Consider the following 27,860-nt stretch of genomic DNA (forward strand, 5'->3'; position numbering starts at 1 on the left):
AAACTTCCCACGTACAGGACAACACTGTAAAGGGTTAAAAAAAACTTTCATTCTGTCTGAAAAAGTGGATGGTGCCAAAACAAGCAGACAGCTCCATCACTTTCTGAAACAGGCTTTCAGACACATGAAAAATTAATTAATTTCCACCTCGAATATTCTGCAGTCAAAAATCACACAAGCACTATCATTCAAAGACAGGCATTCACAAAAGTCTTTCTTCATTCAACAAAGTTTAGCGTTTGGCCGGCTCTATTTTTGGATCCATACTTCACTTAAGATAGTCACTATCAGGTTTTTTTTAAATTTCTTACATATTGATTTACTTCCTCTATTAATTTTACGTGGGCTCGAAGAATCGGAACCCAGGCCTTTTCTATTACTTTCTTTTTATCTCTTCTACCTGGGTCTCTGTCTATAAGACACTCCTCTAGACAGGTTATTCTTTCTAAATTGAATGAACCATCGGGTGGAAATGGCCTGTTTTCACCCTTAGTCCATGTTACACATATTTTTTAGCTGGTCAATTGAAGACTGACCATGATTCTGGAGCATAAAATAGGCTGGTGTGCCCTTTGGTGGTGTTTTACTTGCTCCGGCACTCAGTCGGGATGATTAAGATTTTTTACAGTTTCTGATCTCACAATCCTTTCGGTCAACGAGTTCTCTACACCCACTTCTCCTGGCCGTTACGTGGCCTGAAAAGGCTCTTAATTCGGGCTCAGTCTGGGTGTGTGAGATATGTTGACACGAACCAACCACAGTTGATCAATCAGTTATTGTTTCTTTTCTCAGTCAATGCTTGTTTTTCCGAATCACAATTTTCCGTAGTGACTCTTCCCGTTTCTCTAATTGCAATGTCGCACAAAAGTATTGAACAAAACAGTATAGCAAGGACAACTAAGACAATCAAGATCCACGCGGGTATACAAATCATAGCCTTAAACTCGATCTAAACAAATAGTTAATTCGCAGTCTGCATTGTACGCCACTACAGACCGAGTCCTTAACTTATCTTAATAAAATTCCCTTTATGATCCTATCACACAAGGAACCTGTCCCTTCTAAGGCAGTCCTATCACACAAGGAACTTTCCTTTAGGGACTTGTATCATCCTATCAAACAAGAATAATCATCCTATCAAACAAGGATAATCGATCGATAGCCCTCTTCTTACCTTTTACTAATGAAAATCTCCACGGGCTGTTCCAAGATCGGATATTTTCAAGATCAAATCCCTTCTGCCTACAAGCTGAGAAGGAAATGATTACAAAAATAACTTTAGATCTTGCATTTTAAGTCTCGTAGATTGCAGTACCTCCACTGTGGACAACAGATTACATATGCGATTCAACAGTAATGAGACCCCTTGTGAGCAAAAGGCTCACCTTATTCTGGCCAGTTAAGCCCTTCACTATGCCGGCATCTGTTAACTCACAGAGTAGAGAGTAAGCGATCTTGGTGGAACCTCCAAGAAGTAACTGTCGAAATCTCAGCTCGCAATAAGACTCTGACACAATTAGCTCCGGTAGATGTCACTTTAATATGTTTTACTTGCAGCAAGGGAGAGTCCCACTTAGTCAAAGGCTAAGCAAAGACTTCTCACTGTGGCACAGATTCATGATATATTTATACAGTAGAAAAAACAAGTCATGGTTCCATCCTGTGTATGGGTTCTGCCCTTGCAGTCAGCGAAAACAGATAAAGAGTTCTCCAATCAGTTAATTATTACCACATCCTTGTCTGAGTCTTTACATATCTTTACAACCTTTACCTAGTCCTTCTAAGGTCTGGCAAAGCAACAAACTATTGATAATACAGGGGAGTACAATGGGTGGTACTTATTTCAACAGGACATTCTTTCTGTTATCTGGTGGTTAAGCCTCCGGCCGGGTGGGTTTGTTCAAGGTTCCCTTAGCCAGCCAGATGGTCCCTGTTTTTCTCATATAATCAACTGTCAGCAGTTTCAGTCAAGGTTAGCATGTTTATGCAGAAACAGACTGTTTGCTGTAGAAGCTTCTAGGAGAATCGGGACTCCATTTTGTTTCATTGCAAAAGGGTACATGTAACAGTATATACATCTTTAAAAGTACATTTCCACAGTATCCAGGGAAGGTATCAGTAACACATCCATGTACGTGCCTGGAAGTGTTTGATGAGACAGTGTAGAGGGAGTTTTACTCTGTATCTAACCCGTGCTGAACCTGCCCTGGGAGTGTTTGATGAGACAGTGTGAAGGGAGCTTTAATCTGTGTCCAACCCGTGCTGTAGCTGACTAGAGCATGCCTCAGGCAGACACTAGATGCTCAGAATGACCCATTCCCCAATGCTGATATCCATCACCTCGATGAGAACATCATTTAACCCAAAATAAGAGAAGCCAGTCAATTTCTCCCCCAGACACAGATCTGGAGCGACAGTGAGTATCCTAAACATTGTTGTACAGTGTGTTCAATAGTTCCTCCCTGTGTCTGAACCTTTTGGTGATGATTTGAATTTAATGCCCTCGAGCTACTGACTCGCCGACTGGTGGAAATAGCTTTTCCTCATTTACCTGATCACATTTTGTGGGGTGCCGCAGGGATCAGTTCTGGGACCGCAACTATTTACAATCTATATTAACGACTTGGAAGAAGAGACTGAGTGTAACGTAGCCAAGTTTGCTGATGATACAAAGATGGTGGGAAAAGTAATGTGTGAGGAGGACACAAAAAAACTGCAAAAGGACATAGACAGGCGAAGTGAGTGGGCAAAAAATTGGCAGATGGAGTATAATGTTGGAAAGTGTGAGGTCTTGCACTTTGGCAGAAAAAATCAAAGAGCAAGTTATTAGTTAAATGGAGAAATATTGCAAAGTGCTGCAGTACAGTGAGACCTGGGGGTACTTGAGCATCAAACACAAAAGGATAGTGTGCAGGTACAGCAAACGATCAGGAAGACCAATGGTATCTTGGCCTTTATTGCAAAGGGGATGGAGTATAAAAGCAGGGAAGTCTTGCAACAGCTATACAAGATTTTGGTGAGGCCACACCTGGAATACTGCGTGCAGTTTTGGTTTCCATATTTACGAAAAGATATACTTGCTTTGGAGGCAGTTCAGAGAAGATTCAACAGGTTGCTTCCGGGGTTGACGGGGTTGACTTATGTAGATTGGGCCTCTACTCATTGGAGTTCAGGAGAATGAGAGGTGGTCTTATCGATTATGAGGGGGCTTGACAAGGTGGATGCAAAGAGGATATTTCCACTGATGGGGGAGACGAGAACTAGAGGGCTTGATCTTAGAAGAAGGGGACGCCCATTTAAAACTGAGATGAGGAGAACTTTCTTCTCTCAGAAGGTTGTAAATCTGTGGAATTCGCTGCCTCAGAGAGCTGTGGAAGCTGGGACATTAAATAAATTTAAGACAGAAATAGACAGTTTCTAAAACGATAAGAGGATAAGGGGTTATGGGGAGTGGGCAGGGAAGTGCAGCTGAGTCCATGATCATATCAGCCATGATCATATTAAATGGCGGAGCAAGCTCGAGGGGCCGTATGGCCTACTCCTGTTTCTATTTCTTATGTTCTTATGTTCTCCCTCAGGTCACAAAGTAATTTATTTAGTTAGCATGGACTTGTTACCAATACCTTTCCTGGATACCAAGGCTAGGAGAGGCACTCTGGTAAGTTATGGGGAGCTGGGGTTTGTCCATGAGAGTAACCTTTGTTCTAATGAAAAGAGCCCCAGTTTCTCCAATCTCCCCTGATAATTAATCCTCTCTTCCCTGGTACCATCTCAGTGAATCTCTCTGCACCCTCTCCATGGCCTCCACATCCTTCCTGGTGCAAGATCCCCAAAACCTGACACAATATTCGAACTGCAGCTTAACCAATGATTTATACAGGTTTACGTGTCCTCTGCCCTTTTGTACACTACACCCTTATGTATAAAACCTAGGATCTCATGTGCTTTTTTAACCATTTTACCAACATAAAATGGCTAAAATACATTGGCTTTAACTTAAATGTGCATCATGGGAAAAAGAAGTTTAGTCTGAGTTAGAAACTCGAACAGGTGCTTCACTGCAGACAGGTCACCATAGCAAAACTGAAGACATTCCATTCACTGAACCCACTGTTGGAATCTATAATCAGATCAGGGGAAAGAACAGGGTTTGTCCGTTATTGCCCACAATATAAGCTTAAAACAATGGGAGGAATAGATTAGGTTAGAATGTGTGATGTTTATACCGACAATTGTGAAACTATAAGAAATAACAACTAACAGCAGGCAGGGGAGTTTAGGGTTAATGAGAAAATCACTGAAGAAAAGTAACTGCTGGGAACCAGGGAAAGTGTCCTTGTGAATCACAGATTGGACTTGAGAGTCTGCAAACTTGACGCCGGACACCATGAAGTCTCATGGCTTCAGATCAAGCATGGGTAAGGAAATTCCTGTGGATTACCAGCTACCGCCCTCCATCAGCTGATGAATCAGTACTCCCCCATATTATACACCACTTGGAAGAAGTACTGAGAGCAGCAAGGTGCACAGAATGTACTCTGGGTGAGGGACTTCAATGTCCATCATCAAGAGTGGCTCGGTAGCACCACTACTGACTGAACTGGTCGAGTCCTGAAGGACATAAATGCCAGACTGGGTCTGAAGCAGGTGGTGAGAGAGCCAGACCGAGGTAAAAACCGACTTGACCTCGTCCTCACCAATCTACCTGTCACAGATGCATCTGTCCATCACCGCACAGTCATTCTGGAGATGAAGTCCCGTCTTCACAGAGAGGGCACCGTCCATTGTGTTGTGTGGCACTATGGCTGAGCTAAATGGGATAGATTCAGAACAGATCTCGCAGCTCAAAACTTGGAATCCATGAGGCATTGTGGGCCATCAGCAGCAGCAGTATTGTATTCCACCACAATCTGTAACCTCATGGCCCGGCATATCCCTCACTCTACCATTACCATCAAGCCAGGGGACCAACCCTGGTTCAACGAAGAATGCAGAAGAGCATGCCAGAGCAGCACCAGGCGTACCTGAAAATGAGGTGCCAACCTGGGGAAGCTGCAACACAGGACTACATGCATGCTAAAAAGCGGAAGCAGCACACTACAGACAAGCCTAAGCGATCCCACAACCAACGGATCAGATTAAAACTCTGTCGTCCTGCCACATTCAGTCGTGAATGATGGTGGAGCAGTAAACAATTAACAGGAGGAGGAGGCTCCATGAATATCCCCTTCCTCAATGATGGCAGAGCCCAGCACGTGAGTGCAAAAGTGTTCACAACCATCTTCAGCCAGAAGTATCGAGTGGATGATCCATATCGGCCTCCTCCTGAGGTCCCCACCATTACAGAAGCTAGTCTTCAGCCAATTCGAGTCACTCCACGTGATATCAAGAAACGACTGAATGCACTGGATACAGCAAAGGCTATGGGCTCCGACAACACCGTGGCTGTCGTGCTGAAGACTTGTGCTCCAGAACTAGCTGTGCCTCTAGCCAAACTGTTCCAGTACAGCTACAGCACTGGCACACCCAACAATATAGAAAACTTTTTTTTTATTTCAATACATACTTTATTCATAAAAAAAATCTGTACAGTACATTCAATGGCATTTCAGTACATTTAGCTGCGGTCAGCAATCGCATACCCTACATCTAGCTGCTGACAGCAGTTCCGTTCGATACAGTCCTTGCTTTCCGGTTCAAGTACAATTCGGTACAATACATTGTAGTACATTGAGACAAATTACATTTCATGTGTCACAATACAGTACACGGAATGGGTGACGGTACATTTACATTTTCCTTTTCAACATGCATTATGAACAGACCTTGCATTGTACATGGCACGGCATTGGTGTTCACAGGTTATGGTGCTCCATGCATACAAAAAATAAATTACATGTACAGCCCGTTTTTTTTTTATTGATTCCTGCCCCCGGGTTTACCATGGCAGAAGGGCTTTAAACTGTGGCCCTTCCCGACCGTGCCTTTGCGGCGACTGCACCGATTTTAAATGCGTCCCTCAGCACGTATTCTTGGATCTTGGATTGCGCCAGTCTGTAACACGCAGACGTGGACATCTCCTTGCTCTGGAAGACCAGCAGGTTTCGGCAAGACCAAAGGGCGTCTTTGACCGAGTTGATGGCCCTCCAGCAGCAGGTGATGTGTGTCCCTGGGAACAGCCCGTAGAGCACTGAGTCCTGTGTTACAGAGCTGCTCGGGATGAACCTCGACAGCAACCACTGCATCTCTTTCCAGACCTGCCTTGCAAAGGCCCACTCCTGAAGGAGATGGGTGACAGTCTCGTCTGCCCCGCAGCCGGCTCGGGGGCACCATGCCGTGCTGCTGAGGCGTTGGCTGTGCATGAACGCTCTGACTGGTAGGGCCCTCCTCACCGCCAACCAAGCTACGTCTTGGTGATTGTGTGAAAGCTCTGGCGATGAGACGTTCTGCCAAACAAATTCGACAGTCCGCTCAGGGAACCACCCGACAGGGTCCACCGTCTCCTTCTTTCGTAGGGCGTCCAGGACCTTACGTGTTGACCACTGTTTTATAGAAACATAGAAACATAGAAAACATAGAAACATAGTGGCCTTGTGGTCAAAGGGGTTTCTTTTGAAAAACTTTTCCACGAAGGACAGGTGGACAGACATGGTCCAACTGGTGGGCCGTTTCACGGCAGCGTGGCCAGACCCATCCTTCGCAACACCGGGGACAGGTAGAACCTCAGCACGTAGTGACACTTGGTGTTTGTGTACTGGGGGTCTGTGCACAGCTTGATGCAGCCGCACACAAAGGTGGCCATCAGGATGAGGGCCACGTTCAGAACGTCGATTCCTCCACTGTCCAGAGATTTATACATTGTGTCTCTGCGGACACCGTCCATTTTGGACCTCCAGACAAAGTGGAAGACGGCCCGGGTGACTGCCGCAGCACAGGAGCAAGAGATGGGCCAGACCTGCGCCACGTACAACAACACCGAGAGCACCTCACTCCTGATGACCAGGTTCTTGCCTGTAATGGAAAGGGAGCGCTGCTCTCACAATGCCAGTATTTGTTTGACCTTGGTGATACGCTCGTCCCAGTTTTTGGCGCACGCCCCGTCCACTCCGAACCATATTCCCAACACCTTCAGGAAATCTGGCTTGACGGTGAAGGGAATGGAGCCTCGGTCGGTCCAGTGGCCAAAGAACATGGCCTCGCTCTTGCTGCGATTGACCTTTGCACCCGAGGCCAGTTCAAACTGGTTGCAGATTGCGAGCAATCTGCGGACCGACTGCAGATCCGAGCAAAAGATGGCGACGTCGTCCATGTACAGGGAAGTTTTGACCTGAGCGCCTCCGCTGCATGGGATCGTCACCCCTCTAATGCCCGCATCCTTCCTGATGGACTCGGCAAAGGGCTCGATACAACACACAAACAAGACAGACGAGAGAGGACAGCCTTGCCTGACTCCAGATATGATTGGAAAGCTTTGAGTTTCCCACCCGTTGATTAGAACTGCGCTACTGATGTCTGTGTAGAGCAGTTTGACCCAATTGCGGATACCTTCCCCAAACCCCATTTTGGAGAGCACGTCCATCAGGTACGTGTGCGATATCCTGTCAAAGGCTTTCTCCTGGTCTAAGCTGATTAAGCAGGTGTCCACCCTCCTGTCCCGCACGTAGGCGATCGAATCTCTGAATAGCGCGAGGCTATCAGAGATCTTCCTGCCGGGGACAGCGCAGGTCTGGTCCAGGTGAATCACCAGCTCAAGGACAGACTTGACCCAGTTGGCGATGACCTTTGACAGGATCTTGTAGTCCACATTGAGCAGCGAAATGGGCCGCCAGTTTTTGATTTCCTCCCTCTCCCCCTTCTGCTTGTAGATCAGGGTGATGATGCCTTTCCTCATCGATTCTGACATGCTGCCGGCCAGAAGCATACCTCCGTACACTTCCAGCAGGTCTGGGCCTATCCAGTCCCACAGAGCCGAATACAACTCGACCGGTAAGCTGTCGCTTCTGGGAGTTTTATTCGTCTCGAAGGACCGGAAGGCCTTTGTCAGCTCGTCCAGAGTTAGCGGGTGGTCCAGACTCTCTCGCGTGCTGTCGTCTAAGACCTCCGAAATAGATGACAGGAAAGAGTGGGAGGCCGCGCGGTCTGTGGGCTTGATGTCGTACAGTCTGGCATAGAAGGATTTGCTGATCCTCTGCATGTCAGGCTGCGAAGACGTCACAGAACCGTCCTCTTCCTTTAGCTGGTGATCACAAAGCTCCCCCTGTGTACCTTTTGGAAGAAGAAGCGCGGACACGTCTCATCCTGCTCGACGGAGCGGACTCTGGAGCGGAAGATGATCTTGGAGGACTCTCAGGCAAAGCGCGAGGCTTGCTGGCCCTTCACCTCTTCGATTCCTCTGCGACATCGACCCCCATCGACTGCAACAGGAGCAGGTTTTGCATATTCGTCTGGAGTTGGGACAATTCCCTCTGTCTCCCTCTCGCCTCCTGAACACCTTTGAGGATGAAGAACCTCTTGATGTTCGTCTTGATTGTTTCCCACCAGTGCATCGGGGAATCGCAGAGGGGTTTTACGGTTCTCCAACCTTTGTAATCCCTCTTGAGTTCGTCAACGTTTTCCGGAGTCAACAGTTTCACGTTCAGCTTCCGTATCCCTCTGCCAACTTTCTGGTTTTCCTGTGGGCAACAGTCGGCCAGTAGGAGGCAGTGGTCAGAGAAGAACACCGGCGAGACGTCGGTGGATCTGACCTTGAACGTGTGGGACACAAACAGGAAGTCTATTCTGGAACAGACGGACCCGCCTGGTCTCGACCAGGTGTATCTGCGTGGTGCTCCGTCTGCAGGGTTGCTGAAGACGTCGCACAGCTTGGCATCTTTTCCCGCATCCATCAGGAGTTTGGACGTGGCGTCCAGTTTGCTGTCGGCTCTGCTGGATCGTCCAGCCGCATCGATGATGCAGTTGAAGTCACCGCCCAGAATGACCGGCCTGGATGTTGCCAGTAGCAGTGGGAGCTGCTGGAAGAGGGCCAGCCTCTCGTTCTTGACAGCTGGGGCGTAAACATTAATTAACCTGAGAGGGGAGTTTTTGTACATTACGTCTAGACAAATCCAATCCAGCCAATTACCGCCCCATCAGTCTACTCTCAATCATCAGCAAAGTGATGGGAGGTGTCGCCAACAGTGCTATCAAGTGGCACTTACTCATCGGCTCACTGATACCCAGCTTGGGTTCCTCCAGGACCTCTCGGCTCCAGACCTCATTACAGCCTTGGTCCAAACATGGTCAAAAGAGCTGAATTCCAGAGGTGAGGTGAGAGTGACTGCCCTCGACATCAAGTCAGCATTTGACCAAGTGTGGCATCAAGAGCCCAAGTAAAACTGAAGTCAATGGGAATCAGGAGAAAACTCTCCACTGGCTGGAGTCATACCCAGCACAAAGGAAGATGGTTGTGGTGGCTGGAATCAATCATCACATCCTCAGGACATTGCTGCAGGAGTTCCTCAGGGCAGTATCAAAGGCCCAACCATCTTCAGTTGCTTCATCAATGACCTTCCCTCCATCATAAAGTCAGAAGTGGGATGTTCGCTGATGACTGCACAGTGTTCAGTTCCACTCGCAACTCCTCAGATAATGGAGCAGCCCTTGACCGCATGCAGCAAGCCCTGGACAACATTCAGGCTTGGGCTGATAAGTGGCAAGTAACATTCGTGTCACACAATTGCCAGGCAATGACTATCTCCAATAAGCGAGAATCTAACCACCACCCCTTAACATTCAATGGCATTACCATCACTGAATCCCCTACCATCTACATCCTGGGGGTCACCATTGACCAGAAACTTAACTGGACCTGCCACATAAATACTGTTGCAACAAGAGCAGGTCACAGGCTGGGTATTCTATGGTGAGTGTCTCACCTCCTGACTCCCGAAAGCCTTTCCACCAAGACACAAGTCAGGAGTGTGATGGAATACTCTCCACTTGCCTGATGTGTGCAGCTCCAACAACACTCAAGAAGCTCAACACCATCCAGGGCAAAGCAGCCCGCTTTATTGGCACCCCATCCACCACCTTCAACATTCACTCCCTCCACCACCATCGCACTGTGGCTGCAGTGTGCACCATCTACAAGATGCACTGCAACAACTCGCCAAGGCTTCTTTGGCTGCACCTCCCAAACTCGCGACTTCTACCACCTAGAAGGACAAGGGCAGCAAACACATGAGGACACCTCCACGTTCCCCTCCAAGTCACACACCATCCTGATTTGGAAGCATATTGCCATTCCTTCATCGTCGCAGGGTGAAAATCCTGGAACTCCCTCCCTAACAGCACTGTGGGAGTACAATCACCATACAGACTGCAGCGGTTCAAGAAGATGGTTTACCACCATTTTCTTAATGGCAATTAGTGATGGGCAATAAATGCTGGATTTGTCAGCGCCGCCCACATCCTGTGAACGAATTGTGCACAGGCTCCTGAGCGTCAGGGAGCTGTCAGCGATGATAATGGGCGCAAGGGCACCAGATAGTCCTGGGAAAAGGAGAACCTCTGGGTAGATATCATTTTAATTAGGGATTCTCTAGAGTGGGGAGAATTAGTCGGTTGTGGTCCTTGCAGAATCAAACGTAGACTTAAAAGTCAAGTTTTTCTTTGGTAGAACACCAATTATGTGAGACAAAACCCAAACGTTTTGATAAGGCGACGAAGTAAAGGAGTTATACCGAGCTCATGAGCCCAGTGAAAATAAGTAAGGCCACCAGCTTTATTAACTGAAGTTACAGGTAAAGGGCTGGTCCAGTGAGATTCTCCTGACACAGAGTTTTATTCCGGAGGAAGTGGAAAGCCGAAGGTGGAGACCTGCAGAGGTGAGCACGCCATGATCAGGACAGTTCTAACTTCCATTGATGGATATTTGGACAAGGAAACCTGCAGCTTAGAAAGTGGCAGATGGGAATGAAGATTTGGATTGCAACGGTTTGCAGGGCCTGAATACTGAGCTTAGAACCGTACTCCTTTGAGCTCCTGACCATTGGGTGTGTTTGTAAGCCCCATTTTTTGAATGTATTTTTAAGTGCTATTGCATGATCTGTACGCTCAATAAATCATCGAATGCTCAATCTGAACGTTTCAAAAAGCTTATTGATCTTGGAGGAACGCTAGATCACCCGATCAGGAAAAGCTGATGTTTTTCCGGTAAGGAACGTACGCTGTCAAATGATTGGATTCCTGGGAGTGTGTCAGTATTAACAGGTGGTCCCCGGGTTGTGTGTCAGTATTTACAGGGGGTCCTGGGAGTGTGTCAGTATTAACAGGTGGGCCCGGGAGTGTGTCAGTATTTACAGGGGGTCTCCGGGGAGTGTGTAAGTATTTACAGGGGGTCCCGGGAGTGTGTCATTATTTACAGGGGGTGCCGGATTGTGTGTGTGACAGTATTTACAGGGGGTCCCCGGGTTGTGTGTCAGTATTTACAGGTGGGCCCGGCAGTGTGTCAGTATTTACAGGGTGTCCTGGGAGTTTGTCAGTATTTACAGGGGGTCCTGGGAGTGTGTCAGTATTTACAGGTGCGCCCGGGAGTGTGTCAGTATTAACACGGGGTCCCGGGAGGGTGTCAGTATTTACAGGAGGTGCTGGGAGTGTGTCATTATTTACAGGTAGTCCCGGGAATATGTCAGTATTTACAGGTGGGCCCGGGAGTGTGTCAGTATTTAGAGGGGGTCCTGGGAGTGCGTCAGTATTTAGAGGGAGTCCTGGGAGTGTGTCAGTATTTAGAGGGGAGCCTGGGAGTGTGTCACTATTTACAGGGGGTCCTGGGAGTGTGTTAGTATTTACAGGTGGTCCCGGGAGAGTGTCAGTATTTACAGGGGGTCCTGGGAGTGTGTCAGTATTTACAGGTGGGCCCGGGAGTGTGTCAGTATGTAGAGGAGGTCCTGGGAGTGTGTCAGTCTTCAGAGGGGGTCCTGGGAGTGTATCAGTATTTAGAGGAGGTCCTGGGAGTGTGTCAGTATTTACAGGGGGTCCTGCGAGTGTGTCAGTATTTACAGGTGGTCCCGGGAGAGTGTCAGTATTTACAGGGGGTCCTGGGAGTGAGTCAGCATTTACAGGGGGTCAACGTGGAGAGTGTCAGTATTAACAGGGGGTCCTGGGAGTGTGCCGGTATTTACAGGCGGGCCCGGGAGTGTGTCAGTATTTACAGGTGGTCCCGGGAGTGTGTCAGTATTTACAGGGGGTCCCGGGATTGTTACATAACTAATAGGTGGTCCCGGGAGTGTGTCAGTATTTACAGGGGGTGCCGGATTGTGTGTGCGTCAGTATTTACAGGGGGTCCCCGGGTTGTGTGTCAGAATTTACAGGGGGTCCCGGGAGGGTGTCAGTATTTACAGGGGGTCCTGGGATTGTGTCAGTGTTTAAAACTGGGCCCGGAAGTGTGTCAGAATTTACAAGTGGGCCCGGGAGTGTGTCAGTATTTAGAGGGGTGTCCTGGGAGTGTGTCAGTATTTAGAGGGGGTCCTGGGAGTGTGTCAGTATTTACAGGGGGCCCTGGGAGTGTGTTAGTATTTGCAGGGTTGTCCCCGGGGAGTGTGTCATTATTAACAGGGGGTCCTGGGAGTGTGCTGGTATTTACAGGTGGGCCCGGGAGTGTGTCAGTATTTACAGGTGGTCCCGGGAGAGTGTCAGTATTTACAGGGGTTCGCGGGAGTGTGACATAACTAACAGGTGGTCCCGGGAGTGTGTCAGTATTTACAGGGGGTCCCGGGAGTGTGACATAACTAACAGGTAGTCCCGGGAGTGTGTCAGTATTTACAGGGGGTCCCGGGAGTGTGACATATCTAACAGGTGGTCGCGGGACTGTGTCAGTATTTACAGGGGGTCCCGGGAGTGTGACATCACTAACAGGTAGTCCCGGGAGTGTGTCAGTATTAACACGGGCTCCCGGGAGTGTGTTAGTATTTACAGGCGGTCCCCGGGAGTTTGTCAGTATTTACAGGGTGTCCCAGGAGTGTGACATAACTAATAGGTGGTCCCGGGAGTTTGTCAGTATTAACACAGTGTCCCGGGAGTGTGTCAGTATTTACAGGGGGTCCCCGGGAGGGTGTCAGTATTTACAGGTGGTCCCCGGGGAGTGTGTAAGTATTTACAGGGGGTCCCGGCAGTGTGTCAGTATTTACAGGGGGTACCGGATCGTGTGTGCGTCAGTATTTATAGGGGGTCCCCGGATTGTGTGTCAGAATTTACAGGTGGGCCCGGGAGTGTGTCAGTATTTACAGGGGGTCCTGGGAGTGTGTCAGTATTTACAGGGGGTCCAGGGAGTGTGTCAGTATTTACAGGTGCACCCGGGAGTGTGTCAGTATTAACACGGGGTCCCGGGAGGGTGTCAGTATTTACAGTAAGTCCTGGGAGTGTGTCAGTATTTACAGGGGGTCCTGGGATTGTGTCAGTATTTACAGGTGGGCCCGGAAGTGTGTCAGAATTTACAAGTGGGCACGGGAGTGTGTCAGTATTTAGAGGGGGTCCTGGGAGTGTGTCAGTATTTAGAGGGGGCCCTGGGAGTGTGACAGTATTTACAGGGAGTCCCCGGGGAGTGTGTTATTATTAACAGGGGGTCCTGGGAGGTGCTGGTATTTACAGGTGGGCCCGGGAGTGTGTCAGTATTTAAAGGCGGTCCCGGGAGAGTGTCAGTATTTACAGGGGGTCCCGGGAGTGTGTCAGTAATACCACGGTGTCCCGGGAGGGTGTCAGTATTTACAGGAGGTCCTGGGAGTGTGTCAGTATTTACAGGTGGTCCCGGGAGTGTGGCAGTATTTACAGGTGGGCCCGGGAGTGTGTCAGTATTTAGAGGACGTCCTGGGAGTTTGTCAGTATTTAGAGCGGGTCCTGGGAGTGTGTCAGTATTTAGAGGTGGTTCTGGGAGTGTGTCAGTATTTACAGGTGGTCCCGGGAGAGTGTCAGTATTTACAGGGGGTCCCGGGAGTGTGTCAGTATTTACAGGTGGTCCCGGGAGAGTGTCATTATTTACAGGGGGTCCCGGGAGTGTGACATAACTTACAGGTGGTCCCGGGAGTGTGTTAGTATTAACACGGGGACCGGGGAGTGTGTTAGTCTTTACAGGGGGTCCCCGGGAGTGTGTCAGTATTTACATGTGGTCCCCGGGGAGTGTGTAAGTATTTACAGGAGGTCCTGGGAGTGTGTCAGTATATACAGGGGGTCCTGGGAGTGTGTCTGTATTTACAGGTGGGCCAGGGAGTGTGTCAGTATTTGCAGGTGGGCCTGGCAGTGTGTCAGTATTTAGAGGGGGTCCTGGGGGTGTGTCAGGATTTAGAGGGGGTCCTCGGAGTGTGTCAGTATTTTCAGGGGGCCCTGGGAGTGTGTCAGTATTTACAGGGGGTACCCGGGGAGTGTGTCATTATTAACAGGGAGTCATGGGAGTGTGCTGGTATTTACAGGGGGTCCTGGGAGGGTGACATAGCTAACAGGTGGTCCTGGAAGTGTGTCAGTATTTACAGGGGGTCCCGGGAGTGTGACATAACTAATAGGTGGTCCCTGGAGTTTGTCAGTATTAACACGGGGTCCCGGGAGTGTGTCAGTATTTACAGGGGGTCCCGGGAGTGTGTCAGTATTTACAGGGGGTCCCGGGATTGTGTCAGTATTTACAGAGTGTCCCGGGAGTGTGTCAGTATTTACAGGGGGTTCCGGGATTGTGTCAATATTTACAGGGGGTCCCTGGGAGTGTCTCAATATTTACAGGGTGTCCTGGGAGAGTGTCGATATTTACAGGGGGTCCTGGGAGCGTGTCAGTATTTACAGGGGGTCCCGGGAGTGTGTCAGTGTTAATAGGTGGACCTGGGAGTGTGTCAGTATTTACAGGTGGTCCCGGGAGTGTGTACAGTATTTACAGGGGGTCCCGGGAGTGTGTCATTATTTACACGGGGTCCCGGGAGTGTGTCATTATTTACACGCGGTCCCGGGAGTGTGTCAGTAATTGTATGGAGTCCCAGGAATGTGTCAGTATTTACAGGGGTTCCCGGGAGTGTGACAGTATTTACAGGGGGTCCGGGGAGTGTGTCAGTGTTTCGCGGGCGTCGTGGGAGTGTGTCAGTATTAACAGGGGCTCGTGGGAGTGTGTCAATATTTACAGGTGGTCCCGGGAGAGTGTCATTATTTACAGGGGGTCCTGGGTGTGTGTCAGTATTTACAGGGGGTCCCCGGGGAGTGTGTCAGTATTAACATGGGGTCATGTGAGTGTGTCAGTATTTAAAGGTCGTCCCGGGAGTGTGTCAGTATTAACATGGGGTCCCGGGAGTGTGTCAGTATTTACAGGGGTTCGCGGGAGTGTGACATAACTAACAGGTGGTCCCGGGAGTGTGTCAGTATTTACAGGGGGTCCCGGGAGTGTGACATAACTAACAGGTAGTCCCGGGAGTGTGTCAGTATTTACAGGGGGCCCCGGGAGTGTGACATATCTAACAGGTGGTTGCGGGACTGTGTCAGTATTTACAGGGGGTCCCGGGAGTGCGACATCACTAACAGGTCGTCCCGGGAGTGTGTCAGTATTAACACGGGCTCCCGGGAGTGTGTTAGTATTTACAGGCGGTCCCCGGGAGTTTGTCAGTATTTACAGGGTGTCCCAGGAGTGTGACATAACTAATAGGTGGTCCCGGGAGTTTGTCAGTATTAACACAGTGTCCCGGGAGTGTGTCAGTATTTACAGGGGGTCCCCGGGAGGGTGTCAGTATTTACAGGTGGTCCCCGGGGAGTGTGTAAGTATTTACAGGGGGTCCCGGCAGTGTGTCAGTATTTACAGGGGGTGCCGGATCGTGTGTGCGTCAGTATTTATAGGGGGTCCCCGGGTTGTGTGTCAGAATTTACAGGTGGGCCCGGGAGTGTGTCAGTATTTACAGGGGGTCCTGGGAGTGTGTCAGTATTTACAGGGGGTCCAGGGAGTGTGTCAGTATTTACAGGTGCACCCGGGAGTGTGTCAGTATTAAGACGGGATCCCGGGAGGGTGTCAGTATTTACAGTAAGTCCTGGGAGTGTGTCAGTATTTACAGGGGGTCCTGGGATTGTGTCAGTATTTACAGGTGGACCCGGAAGTGTGTCAGAATTTACAAGTGGGCCCGGGAGTGTGTCAGTATTTAGAGGGGGTCCTGGGAGTGTGTCAGTATTTAGAGGGGGCCCTGGGAGTGTGACAGTATTTACAGGGAGTCCCCGGGGAGTGTGTTATTATTAACAGGGGGTCCTGGGAGGTGCTGGTATTTACAGGTGGGCCCGGGAGTGTGTCAGTATTTAAAGGTGGTCCCGGGAGAGTGTCAGTATTTACAGGGGGTCCCGGGAGTGTGTCAGTATTAACACGGTGTCCCGGGAGGGTGTCAGTATTTACAGGAGGTCCTTGGAGTGTGTCAGTATTTACAGGTGGTCCCGGGAGTGTGGCAGTATTTACAGGTGGGCCCGGGAGTGTGTCAGTATTTAGAGGACGTCCTGGGAGTTTGTCAGTATTTAGAGCGGGTCCTGGGAGTGTGTCAGTATTTAGAGGTGGTTCTGGGAGTGTGTCAGTATTTACAGGTGGTCCCGGGATAGTGTCAGTATTTACAGGGGGTCCCGGGAGTGTGTCAGTATTTACAGGTGGTCCCGGGAGAGTGTCATTATTTACAGGGGGTCCCGGGAGTGTGACATAACTTACAGGTGGTCCCGGAGTGTGTTAGTATTAACACGGGGACCGGGGAGTGTGTTAGTCTTTACAGAGTGTCCCCGGGAGTGTGTCAGTATTTACATGTGGTCCCCGGGGAGTGTGTAAGTATTTACAGGAGGTCCTGGGAGTGTGTCAGTTTATACAGGGGGTCCTGGGAGTGTGTCTGTATTTACAGGTGGGCCAGGGAGTGTGTCAGTATTTGCAGGTGGGCCTGGCAGTGTGTCAGTATTTAGAGGGGGTCCTGGGGGTGTGTCAGGATTTAGAGGGGGTCCTCGGAGTGTGTCAGTATTTTCAGGGGGCCCTGGGAGTGTGTCAGTATTTACAGGGGGTACCCGGGGAGTGTGTCATTATTAACAGGGAGTCATGGGAGTGTGCTGGTATTTACAGGGGGTCCTGGGAGGGTGACATAGCTAACAGGTGGTCCTGGAAGTGTGTCAGTATTTACAGGGGGTCCCGGGAGTGTGACATAACTAATAGGTGGTCCCTGGAGTTTGTCAGTATTAACACGGGGTCCCGGGAGTGTGTCAGTATTTACAGGGGGTCCCGGGAGTGTGTCAGTATTTACAGGGGGTCCCGGGATTGTGTCAGTATTTACAGAGTGTCCCGGGAGTGTGTCAGTATTTACAGGGGGTTCCGGGATTGTGTCAATATTTACAGGGGGTCCCTGGGAGTGTCTCAATATTTACAGGGTGTCCTGGGAGAGTGTCGATATTTACAGGGGGTCCTGGGAGCGTGTCAGTATTTACAGGGGGTCCCGGGAGTGTGTCAGTGTTAATAGGTGGACCTGGGAGTGTGTCAGTATTTACAGGGGGTCCCGGGAGTGTGTACAGTATTTACAGGGGGTCCCGGGAGTGTGTCATTATTTACACGGGGTCCCGGGAGTGTGTCATTATTTACACGCGGTCCCGGGAGTGTGTCAGTAATTGTATGGAGTCCCAGGAATGTGTCAGTATTTACAGGGGTTCCCGGGAGTGTGACAGTATTTACAGGGGGTCCGGGGAGTGTGTCAGTGTTTCGCGGGCGTCGTGGGAGTGTGTCAGTATTAACAGGGGCTCGTGGGAGTGTGTCAATATTTACAGGTGGTCCCGGGAGAGTGTCATTATTTACAGGGGGTCCTGGGAGTGTGTCAGTATATACAGGGGGTCCCCGGGGAGTGTGTCAGTATTAACATGGGGTCATGTGAGTGTGTCAGTATTTAAAGGTCGTCCCGGGAGTGTGTCAGTATTTAAAGGTCGTCCCAGGAGTGTGTCAGTATTAACATGGGGTCCCGGGAGTGTGTCAGTATTTACAGGGGGTCCCGGGAGTGTGACATAACTAATAGGTGGTCCCGGGAGTGTGTCAGTATTAACACGGTGTCCCGGGAGTGTGTCAGTATTTACAGGGGGTCCCAGGAATGTGTCAGTATTTACAGGGGGTCCCGGAAGTGTGTACAGTATTTACAGGGGGTCCGGGGAGTGTGTCAGTATTTACAGGGGGTCCCGGGAGTGTGTCAGTATTTACAGGGGGTCCCGGGATTGTGTCAGTATTTACAGGGGGTCCCCGGGAGTGTCTCAATATTTACAGGGGGTCCTGGGAGTGTGTCGGTATTTACAGGGAGTCCTGGGAGTGTGTCAGTATTTACAGGGTGTCCCGGGAGTGTGACATAACTAACAGGTGGTCCCGGGAGTGTGTCAGTATTTACAGGGGGTCCCGGGAGTGTGTCATAAGTAACAGGTGGTCCCGGGAGTGTGCCAGTAGTAACACGGTGTCCTGGGAGTGTGTGAGTATTTACAGGGGTTCCCCGGGAGTGTGTCAGTATTTACAGGGGGTCCCGGGAGTGTGTCAGTATTTACAGGGGGTCCCGGGATTGTGTCAGTATTTACAGGGGGTCCCCGGGAGTGTCTCAATATTTACAGGGGGTCCTGGGAGTGTGTCGGTATTTACAGGGAGTCCTGGGAGTGTGTCAGTATTTACAGGGGGTCCCGGGAGTGTGACATAACTAACAGGTGGTCCCGGGAGTGTGTCAGTATTTACAGGGGGTCCCGGGAGTGTGTCATAAGTAACAGGTGGTCCCGGGAGTGTGCCAGTAGTAACACGGTGTCCTGGGAGTGTGTGAGTATTTACAGGGGTTCCCCGGGAGTGTGTCAGTATTTAAAGGGGGTCCCCGGGGAGTGTGTAAGTATTTACAGGGGGTCCCCGGGAGTGTCTCAATAATTACAGGGTATCCTGGGAGTGTGTCGGTATTTACAGGGGGTCCCGGGAGTGTGTTAGTATTTACAGGGGATCCTGGGAGTGTGTCAGTATTTACAGGTGGTCCCGGGCGAGTGTCAGTATTTACAGGAGGTCCTGGGAGTGTGACATTACTAACAGGTGGTCCCGGGAGTGTGTCATTATTTACAGGGGGGCCCGGGATGTGACAGAACTAACAGGTGGTCCCGGGAGTGTGTCAGTATTAACACGGGGACCCGGGAGTGTGTTAGTATTTACAGGGTGTCCCCGGGTTGCGTGCCAGTATTTACAGGTGGGCCCGGGAGTGTGTCAGTATTTACAGGGGGTCCTGGGAGTGTGTCAGTATTTACAGGTGGACCCGGGATTGTGTCAGTATTGAGAGTTGCGCCCGGGAGTGTGTCAGTATTAACACGGGGTCCCGGGAGTGTGTCAGTATTTACAGGAGTCCTCGGAGTGTGTCATTTTTTACAGGGTGTCCTGGGAGTGTGTCTCTATTTACAGGTGGACCCGGGAGTGTGTCAGTATTTACAGGGGGTCCTGGGAGTGTGTCTGTATTTACAGGTGGACCCGGGAGTGTGTCATTATTTACAGGTGGGCCCGGGAGTGTGTCAGTATTTAGAGGGGGTCCTGGGAGTGTGTCAATATTTACAGGTGGTCCTGGGAGCGTGTCACTATTTACAGGGGGTTCTGGGAGTGTGTCAGTATTTACAGGGGGTCCCGGGAGTGTGTCAGTATTTACAGGTGGTCCCCGGGGAGTGTGTAAGTATTTACAGGAGGTCCTGGGAGTGTGTCAGTATTTACAGGGCGTCCTGGGAGTGTGTCTGTATTAACAGGGGGTCCTGGGAGTGTGTCAGTATTTACAGGTGGGCCCGGGAATGTGTCAGTATTTACAGAGGGTCCCGGGAGTGTGACATAACTAACAGGTGGTCCCGGGAGTGTGTCAATATTTACAGGGGGTCCCCGGAGTGTGACATAACTAACAGGTGGTCCCGGGTGTGTGACATAATGAACAGGTGCTCCCGGGAGTGTGTCAATATTAACACGGGGTCCCGGGAGGGTGTCAGTATTTACAGGAGATCCTGGGAGTGTGTCAGTATTTACAGGTGGTCCCGGGAGTGTGGCAGTATTTAGAGGGGGTCCTGGGAGTTTGTCAGTATTTAGAGGGGGTCCTGCGAGTGTGTCAGTATTTAGAGGTGGTCCTGGGAGTGTGTCGCTATTTACAGGGTGTCCTGGGAGTGTGTCACTATTTACAGCTGGTCCCGGGAGAGTGTCAGTATTTACAGGTGGTCCTGGGACTGTGGCAGTATTTACAGGGTGTCCCGGGAGTGTGTCAGTATTTACTGATGGGCCCGGGTGTGTCTCAGTATTTACAGGGGGTCCCGGGAGTGTGTCAGTATTTACAGGGGGTCCCGGGAGTGTGTCAGTATTTACAGGGGGTCTCGGGAGTGTGTCAGTATTAATAGATTGGCCTGGGAGTGTGTCAGTATTTACAGGGTGTCCCGGGATTGTGTCAGTATTTACAGGGGATCCCGGGATTGTGTGTGTCAGTATTTACAGGGGGTCCCCGGGTTTTGTGTCAGTGTTTACAGGGTGTCCTGGGAATGTGTCAGTTTTCACAGGTGGGCCCGGCATTGCGTGAGTATTTACATGGGGTCCTCGGGGAGAGTGTAAGTATTTACAGGGGGTCCCGGGAGCGTGTCAGTATTTACAGGGGGTCCCGGGATTGTATGTGTGTCAGTATTTACAGCGGGTCCCCGGGAAGTGCGTCAGTATTTGCAGGGGGTCCCGGGATTGTGACATAGCTAACAGGTGGTCCCGGGAGTGTGTTAGTATTTACAGGGGGTCCTGGGAGTGTGTCAGTATTTACAGGGGGTCCCCGGGGTGTGTGTCAGTATTAACAGGTAGTCCCAGGAGTGTGTCAGTATTTACAGGTAGTCCCAGGAGTGTGTCAGTATTTACAGGGGGTCCCGGGAGTGTGACATAACTAACAGGTGTTCCCGGGAGTGTGTCATTATTTACAGGGGGTCCCGGGAGTGTGACATAACTAACAGGTGCTCCCGGGAGTGTGACATAACTAACAGGTGCTCCCGGGAGTGTGTCAGTATGAACACGGGGTCACGGGAGTGTGTCAGTATTTCCAGGGGCTCCCGGGAGTGCGACATAACTAACAGGTGGTCCCGGGAGTGTGTCAGTATTTACAGGGGGTCCTGGGAGTGTGACATAATAACAGGTTGTCCCAAGAGTGTGTCAGTATTAACACGGGGTCCCGGGGGTGTGTCAGTATTTACAGGGTGTCCCCGTGAATGAGTCTATATTTACAGGGGGTCCTGGGAGTTTGTCAGTATTAACAGGGGGTCCCCGGGGAGTGTGTCAGTATTAACAGAGGGTCCCGGGATTGTGTCAGTATTTACAGGGGGTCCTGGGATTGTGTCAGTTTTTACAGGGGGTCCTGGAAGTGTGTCAGTATTTACACGGGGTCCTGGGAGTGTGTCTGTATTTACAGGGGGTCCCGGGATTGTGTGTGTCAGTATTTACAGGGGGTCCCCGTGTTGTGTGTCAGTATTTACAGGGCGTCCTGGGAGTGTGTCATTATTAACAGGTGAGCCCGGGAGTGCGTCAGTATTTACAGGGGGTCCCGGAAGTGTGTCAGTATTTACAGGGGCTCCCGGGAGTATGTCATTATTTACAGGTGGGCTCGGGAGTGTGTCAGTATTTACAGGGGGTCCCGGGAGTGTGTCAGTATTTGCAGGGGGTCCCGGGAATGTGTCAGTATTTATAGGGGTTCCCGGGAGTGTGACAGTATTTACAGGGGGTCTGGGGAGTGTGTCAGTATTTAGGGGGCGTCGTGGGAGTGTGTCAGTATTTACAGCGGATCCTAGGAGTGTGTCAATATTTACAGGTGGTCCCGGGAGAATGTCAGTATTTACAGGGGGTCCTGCGAGTGTGTCAGTATTTACAGGGGGTCCCCGGGGAGTGTGTCAGTATTAACAGGGGGTCCTGGGATTGTGACATAACTAACAGGTGGTCCCGGTAGTGTGTTAATATTTACAGGGGGTCCCGGGAGTGTGACATAACTAACAGGTGTTCCCGGGAGTGTGACATAACTAACAGGTGCTCCCGGGAGTGTGTCAGTATTAACACGGGGTCCATTGAGTGTGTCAGTATTAACAGGGGGTCCCCGGGGACTGTGTCATTATTAACAGGGGGTCCCGGGATTGTGTCAGTATTTACAGGGGATCCCGGGATTGTGTCAGTTTTTACAGTGGCTCCTGGGAGTGTGTCAGTATTTACAGGGGGTCCCGGTAGTGTGTCAGTATTTACAGGGGGTCCTGGGATTGTGTGTGTGTCAGTATTTACAGGGGGTCCCCGGGTTGTGTGTCAGTATTTACAGGGTGCCCTGGGAGTGTGTCAGTATTAACAGGTGGGGCCGGGAGTGCGTCAGTATTTACAGGGGGTCCCCGGGGAGAATGTAAGTATTTGCAGGGGATCCTGGGAGCGTGTCAGTATTTATAGGGGGTCCCGGGATTGTCTGTGTGTCAGTATTTACAGCGGGTCCCCGGGGAGTGTGTCAGTATTTGCAGAGGGTCCCGGGATTGTGACATAGCTAACAGGTGGTCCCGGGAGTGTGTCAGTATTTACAGGGGGTCCCGGGAGTGTGACATAACTAACAGGTGGTCCCGGAAGTGTGTCAGTATTAACACGGGGTCCCGGGAGTGTGTTAGTATTTACAGGGGGTCCCCGGGAGTGTGTCAATATTTACAAGGGATCCCCGGGAGTGGGTCAGTATTTACAGGTGGTACCGGGAGAGTGTCAGTATTTACAGGGGGTTCTGGGAGTGTGTCAGTATTTACAGGGGGTCCCTGGGAGTGTGACCTAACTAACAGGTGGTCCCGGGAGTGTGTCAGTATTAACACGGGCTCCCGGGAGTGTGTTAGTATTTACAGGGGGTCCCCGGGAGTGTGTCAGTGTTTACAGGGGGTCCCCAGGAGTGTGTCAGTATTTACAGTGTGTCCCAGGAGTGTGACATAACTAACAGGTGGTCCTGGGAGTGTGTCAGTATTAATAGGGGGTCCCAGGAGTGGGACATAACTAATAGGTGGTCCCGGGAGTTTGTCAGTATTAACATTTTGTCCCGGGAGTGTGTCAGTATTTACAGGCGTTTCCCGGGAGTGTGTAAGTATTTACAGGGGGTCCCCGGGGAGTGTGTCAGTATTTACATGGGGTCCCCGGGAGTGTCTCAATATTTACAGGGTATCCTGCGATTGTGTCGGTATTTACAGGGGGTCCCGGGAGTGTGTCAGTATTTACAGGGGGTCCTGGGAGTGTGTCAGTATTTACAGGTGGTCCCGGGAGAGTGTCAGTATTTACAGGAGGTCCCGGGAGTGTGACATAACTAACAGGTGAACCCGGGAGTGTGTCATTATTTACAGGGGGGCCCGGGATGTGACATAACTAACAGGTGGTCCCGGGAGTGTGTCAGTATTAACACGGGGACCCGGGAGTGTGTTAGTATTTACAGGGTGTCCCCGGGTTGCGTGTCAGTATTTACACGTGGGCCCGGGAGTGTGTCAGTATTTACAGGGGGTCCTGGGAGTGTGTCAGTACTTACAGGGGGTCCTGGGAGTGTGTGAGTATTGAGAGGTGCGCCCGGGAGTGTGTCAGCAGTAACAGGGGTCCCGGGAGGGTATCAGTATTTACAGGAGTTCCTCGGAGTGTGTCAGTTTTTACAGGAGGTCCTGGGAGTGTGTCTGTATTTACAGGGGGTCCCGGGAGTGTGTCAGTATTTACAGGGGGTCCCGGTAGTGTGTCAGTATTTACAGGGGGTCCCGGGATTGTGTGTGTGTCAGTATTTACAGGGGGTCCCCGGGTTGTGTGTCAGTATTTACAGGGTGCCCTGGGAGTGTGTCAGTATTAACAGGTGGGGCCGGGAGTGCGTCAGTATTTACAGGGGGTCCCCGGGGAGAATGTAAGTATTTGCAGGGGATCCTGGGAGCGTGTCAGTATTTATAGGGGGTCCCGGGATTGTCTGTGTGTCAGTATTTACAGCGGGTCCCCGGGGAGTGTGTCAGTATTTGCAGAGGGTCCCGGGATTGTGACATAGCTAACAGGTGGTCCCGGGAGTGTGTCAGTATTTACAGGGGGTCCCGGGAGTGTGACATAAATAACAGGTGGTCCCGGAAGTGTGTCAGTATTAACACGGGGTCCCGGGAGTGTGTTAGTATTTACAGGGGGTCCCCGGGAGTGTGTCAATATTTACAAGGGATCCCCGGGAGTGGGTCAGTATTTACAGGTGGTACCGGGAGAGTGTCAGTATTTACAGGGGGTTCTGGGAGTGTGTCAGTATTTACAGGGGGTCCCTGGGAGTGTGACCTAACTAACAGGTGGTCCCGGGAGTGTGTCAGTATTAACACGGGCTCCTGGGAGTGTGTTAGTATTTACAGGGGGTCCCCGGGAGTGTGTCAGTGTTTACAGGGGGTCCCCAGGAGTGTGTCAGTATTTACAGTGTGTCCCAGGAGTGTGACATAACTAACAGGTGGTCCTGGGAGTGTGTCAGTATTAATAGGGGGTCCCAGGAGTGGGACATAACTAATAGGTGGTCCCGGGAGTTTGTCAGTATTAACATTTTGTCCCGGGAGTGTGTTAGTATTTACAGGGTGTCCCCGGGTTGCGTGTCAGTATTTACACGTGGGCCCGGGAGTGTGTCGGTATTTACAGGGGGTCCTGGGAGTGTGTCAGTACTTACAGAGGGTCCTGGGAGTGTGTGAGTATTGAGAGGTGCGCCCGGGAGTGTGTCAACAGTAACAGGGGTCCCGGGAGGGTATCAGTATTTACAGGAGTTCCTCGGAGTGTGTCAGTTTTTACAGGAGGTCCTGGGAGTGTGTTTGTATTTACAGGTGGACCCGGGAGTGTGTCAGTATTTACAGGGGGTCCTGGGAGTGTGTCTGTATTTACAGGTGGACCCGGGAGTGTGTCACTATTTACAGCTGGGCCCGGGAGTGTGTCAGTATTTACAGGGGGTACCCGGGGAATGTGTCATTATTAACAGGGGGTCCTGGGTGTGTGCTGGTATTTACAGGGGGTCCTGGGAGGGTGACATAGCTATCAGGTGGTCCTGGGAGTGTGTCAGTATTTACAGGGGGTCTCGGGAGTGTGTCAGTATTTACAGGGGTTCCCGGGATTGTGTCAGTATTTGCAGAGTGTCCCGGGCGTGTGTCAGTATTTACAGTGTGTCCTGGGAGTGTGTCGGTATTTACAGGGGGTCCTGGGAGCGTGTCAGTATTTACAGGGGGTCCCGGGAGTGTGTCATTATTAATAGGTGACCTGGGAGTGTGTCAGTATTTACAGGGGGTCCCGGGTGTGTGTCAGTATTTACAGGGGGTTCCGGGAGTGTGTCAGTATTTACAGGTGGTCCCGGGAGTGTGTCATTATTTACAGGGGGTCCCGGGAGTGTGTCAGTATTTGCAGGGGGTCCCAGGAATGTGTCAGTATTTACAGGGGTTCCCGGGAGTGTGACAGTATTTACAGGGGGTCTGGGGAGTGTGTCAGTGTTTAGGGGGTGTCGTGGGAGTGTGTCAGTATTTACCAGGTCTCGTGGGAGTGTGTCAATATTTACAGGTGGTCCCGGGAGAGTGTCAGTATTTACAGGGGGTCCTGGGAGTGTGTCAGTATTTACAGGGGGTCCCCGGGGAGTGTGTCAGTATTAACATGGGGTCCTGGGAGTGTGTCAGTATTTAAAGGTGGTCCCGGGAGTGTGTCAGTATTTACAGGGGGTCCCGGGAGTGTGACATAGCTAACAGTTGGTCCCGGGACTGTGTCAGAATTTACAGGTGGTCCCGGGAGTGTGACATAACTAATAGGTGGTCCCGGGAGTTTGTCAGTATTAACACGGGATCCCGGGAGTGCGTCAGTATTTACAGGGGGCCCCAGGAATGTGTCAGTATTTACAGGGGGTCCTGGGAGTGTGTCAGTATTTACAGGTGGTCCCGGGAGAGTGTCAGTATTTACAGGAGGTCCCGGGAGTGTGACATAACTAACAGGTGAACCCGGGAGTGTGTCATTATTTACAGGGGGGCCCGGGATGTGACATAACTAACAGGTGGTCCCGGGAGTGTGTCAGTATTAACACGGGGACCCGGGAGTGTGTTAGTATTTACAGGGTGTCCCCGGGTTGCGTGTCAGTATTTACACGTGGGCCCGGGAGTGTGTCAGTTTTTACAGGAGGTCCTGGGAGTGTGTCTGTATTTACAGGTGGACCCGGGAGTGTGTCAGTATTTACAGGGGGTCCTGGGAGTGTGTCTGTATTTACAGGTGGACCCGGGAGTGTGTCACTATTTACAGCTGGGCCCGGGAGTGTGTCAGTATTTACAGGGGGTACCCGGGGAATGTGTCATTATTAACAGGGGGTCCTGGGAGTGTGCTGGTATTTACAGGGGGTCCTGGGAGGGTGACATAGCTATCAGGTGGTCCTGGGAGTGTGTCAGTATTTACAGGGGTTCCCGGGATTGTGTCAGTATTTGCAGAGTGTCCCGGGAGTGTGTCAGTATTTACAGGGGGTTCCGGGATTGTGTCAGTATTTACAGGGGGTCCCTGGGAGTGTCTCAATATTTACAGTGTGTCCTGGGAGTGTGTCGGTATTTACAGGGGGTCCTGGGAGCGTGTCAGTATTTACAGGGGGTCCCGGGAGTGTGTCATTATTAATAGGTGACCTGGGAGTGTGTCAGTATTTACAGGGGGTCCCGGGTGTGTGTCAGTATTTACAGGGGGTTCCGTGTGTGTCAGTATTTACAGGTGGTCCCGGGAGTGTGTCATTATTTACAGGGGGTCCCGGGAGTGTGTCAGTATTTGCAGGGGGTCCCAGGAATGTGTCAGTATTTACAGGGGTTCCCGGGAGTGTGACAGTATTTACAGGGGGTCTGGGGAGTGTGTCAGTGTTTAGGGGGTGTCGTGGGAGTGTGTCAGTATTTACCAGGTCTCGTGGGCGTGTGTCAATATTTACAGGTGGTCCCGGGAGAGTGTCAGTATTTACAGGGGTTCCCGGGATTGTGTCAGTATTTGCAGAGTGTCCCGGGAGTGTGTCAGTATTTACAGGGGGTTCCGGGATTGTGTCAGTATTTACAGGGGGTCCCGGGAGTGTCTCAATATTTACAGTGTGTCCTGGGAGTGTGTCGGTATTTACAGGGGGTCCTGGGAGCGTGTCAGTATTTACAGGGGGTCCCGGGAGTGTGTCATTATTAATAGGTGACCTGGGAGTGTGTCAGTATTTACAGGGGGTCCCGGGTGTGTGTCAGTATTTACAGGGGGTTCCGGGAGTGTGTCAGTATTGACAGGTGGTCCCGGGAGTGTGTCATTATTTACAGGGGGTCCCGGGAGTGTGTCAGTATTTGCAGGGGGTCCCAGGAATGTGTCAGTATTTACAGGGGTTCCCGGGAGTGTGACAGTATTTACAGGGGGTCTGGGGAGTGTGTCAGTGTTTAGGGGGTGTCGTGGGAGTGTGTCAGTATTTACCAGGTCTCGTGGGAGTGTGTCAATATTTACAGGTGGTCCCGGGAGAGTGTCAGTATTTACAGGGGGTCCTGGCAGTGTGTCAGTATTTACAGGGGGTCCCCGGGGAGTGTGTCAGTATTAACATGGGGTCCTGGGAGTGTGTCAATATTTAAAGGTGGTCCCGGGAGTGTGTCAGTATTTACAGGGGGTCCCGGGAGTGTGACATAGCTAACAGTTGGTCCCGGGACTGTGTCAGTATTTACAGGTGGTCCCGGGAGTGTGACATAACTAATAGGTGGTCCCGGGAGTTTGTCAGTATTAACACGGGATCCCGGGAGTGCGTCAGTATTTACAGGGGGCCCCAGGAATGTGTCAGTATTTACAGGGGGTCCTGGGAGTGTGTCAGTATTTACAGGTGGTCCCGGGAGAGTGTCAGTATTTACAGGAGGTCCCGGGTGTGTGACATAACTAACAGGTGAACCCG

The sequence above is a fragment of the Pristiophorus japonicus genome, chromosome 9 (genome assembly GCF_044704955.1).
Source record: "Pristiophorus japonicus isolate sPriJap1 chromosome 9, sPriJap1.hap1, whole genome shotgun sequence".
NCBI classification, from domain to species: domain Eukaryota; kingdom Metazoa; phylum Chordata; class Chondrichthyes; family Pristiophoridae; genus Pristiophorus; species Pristiophorus japonicus.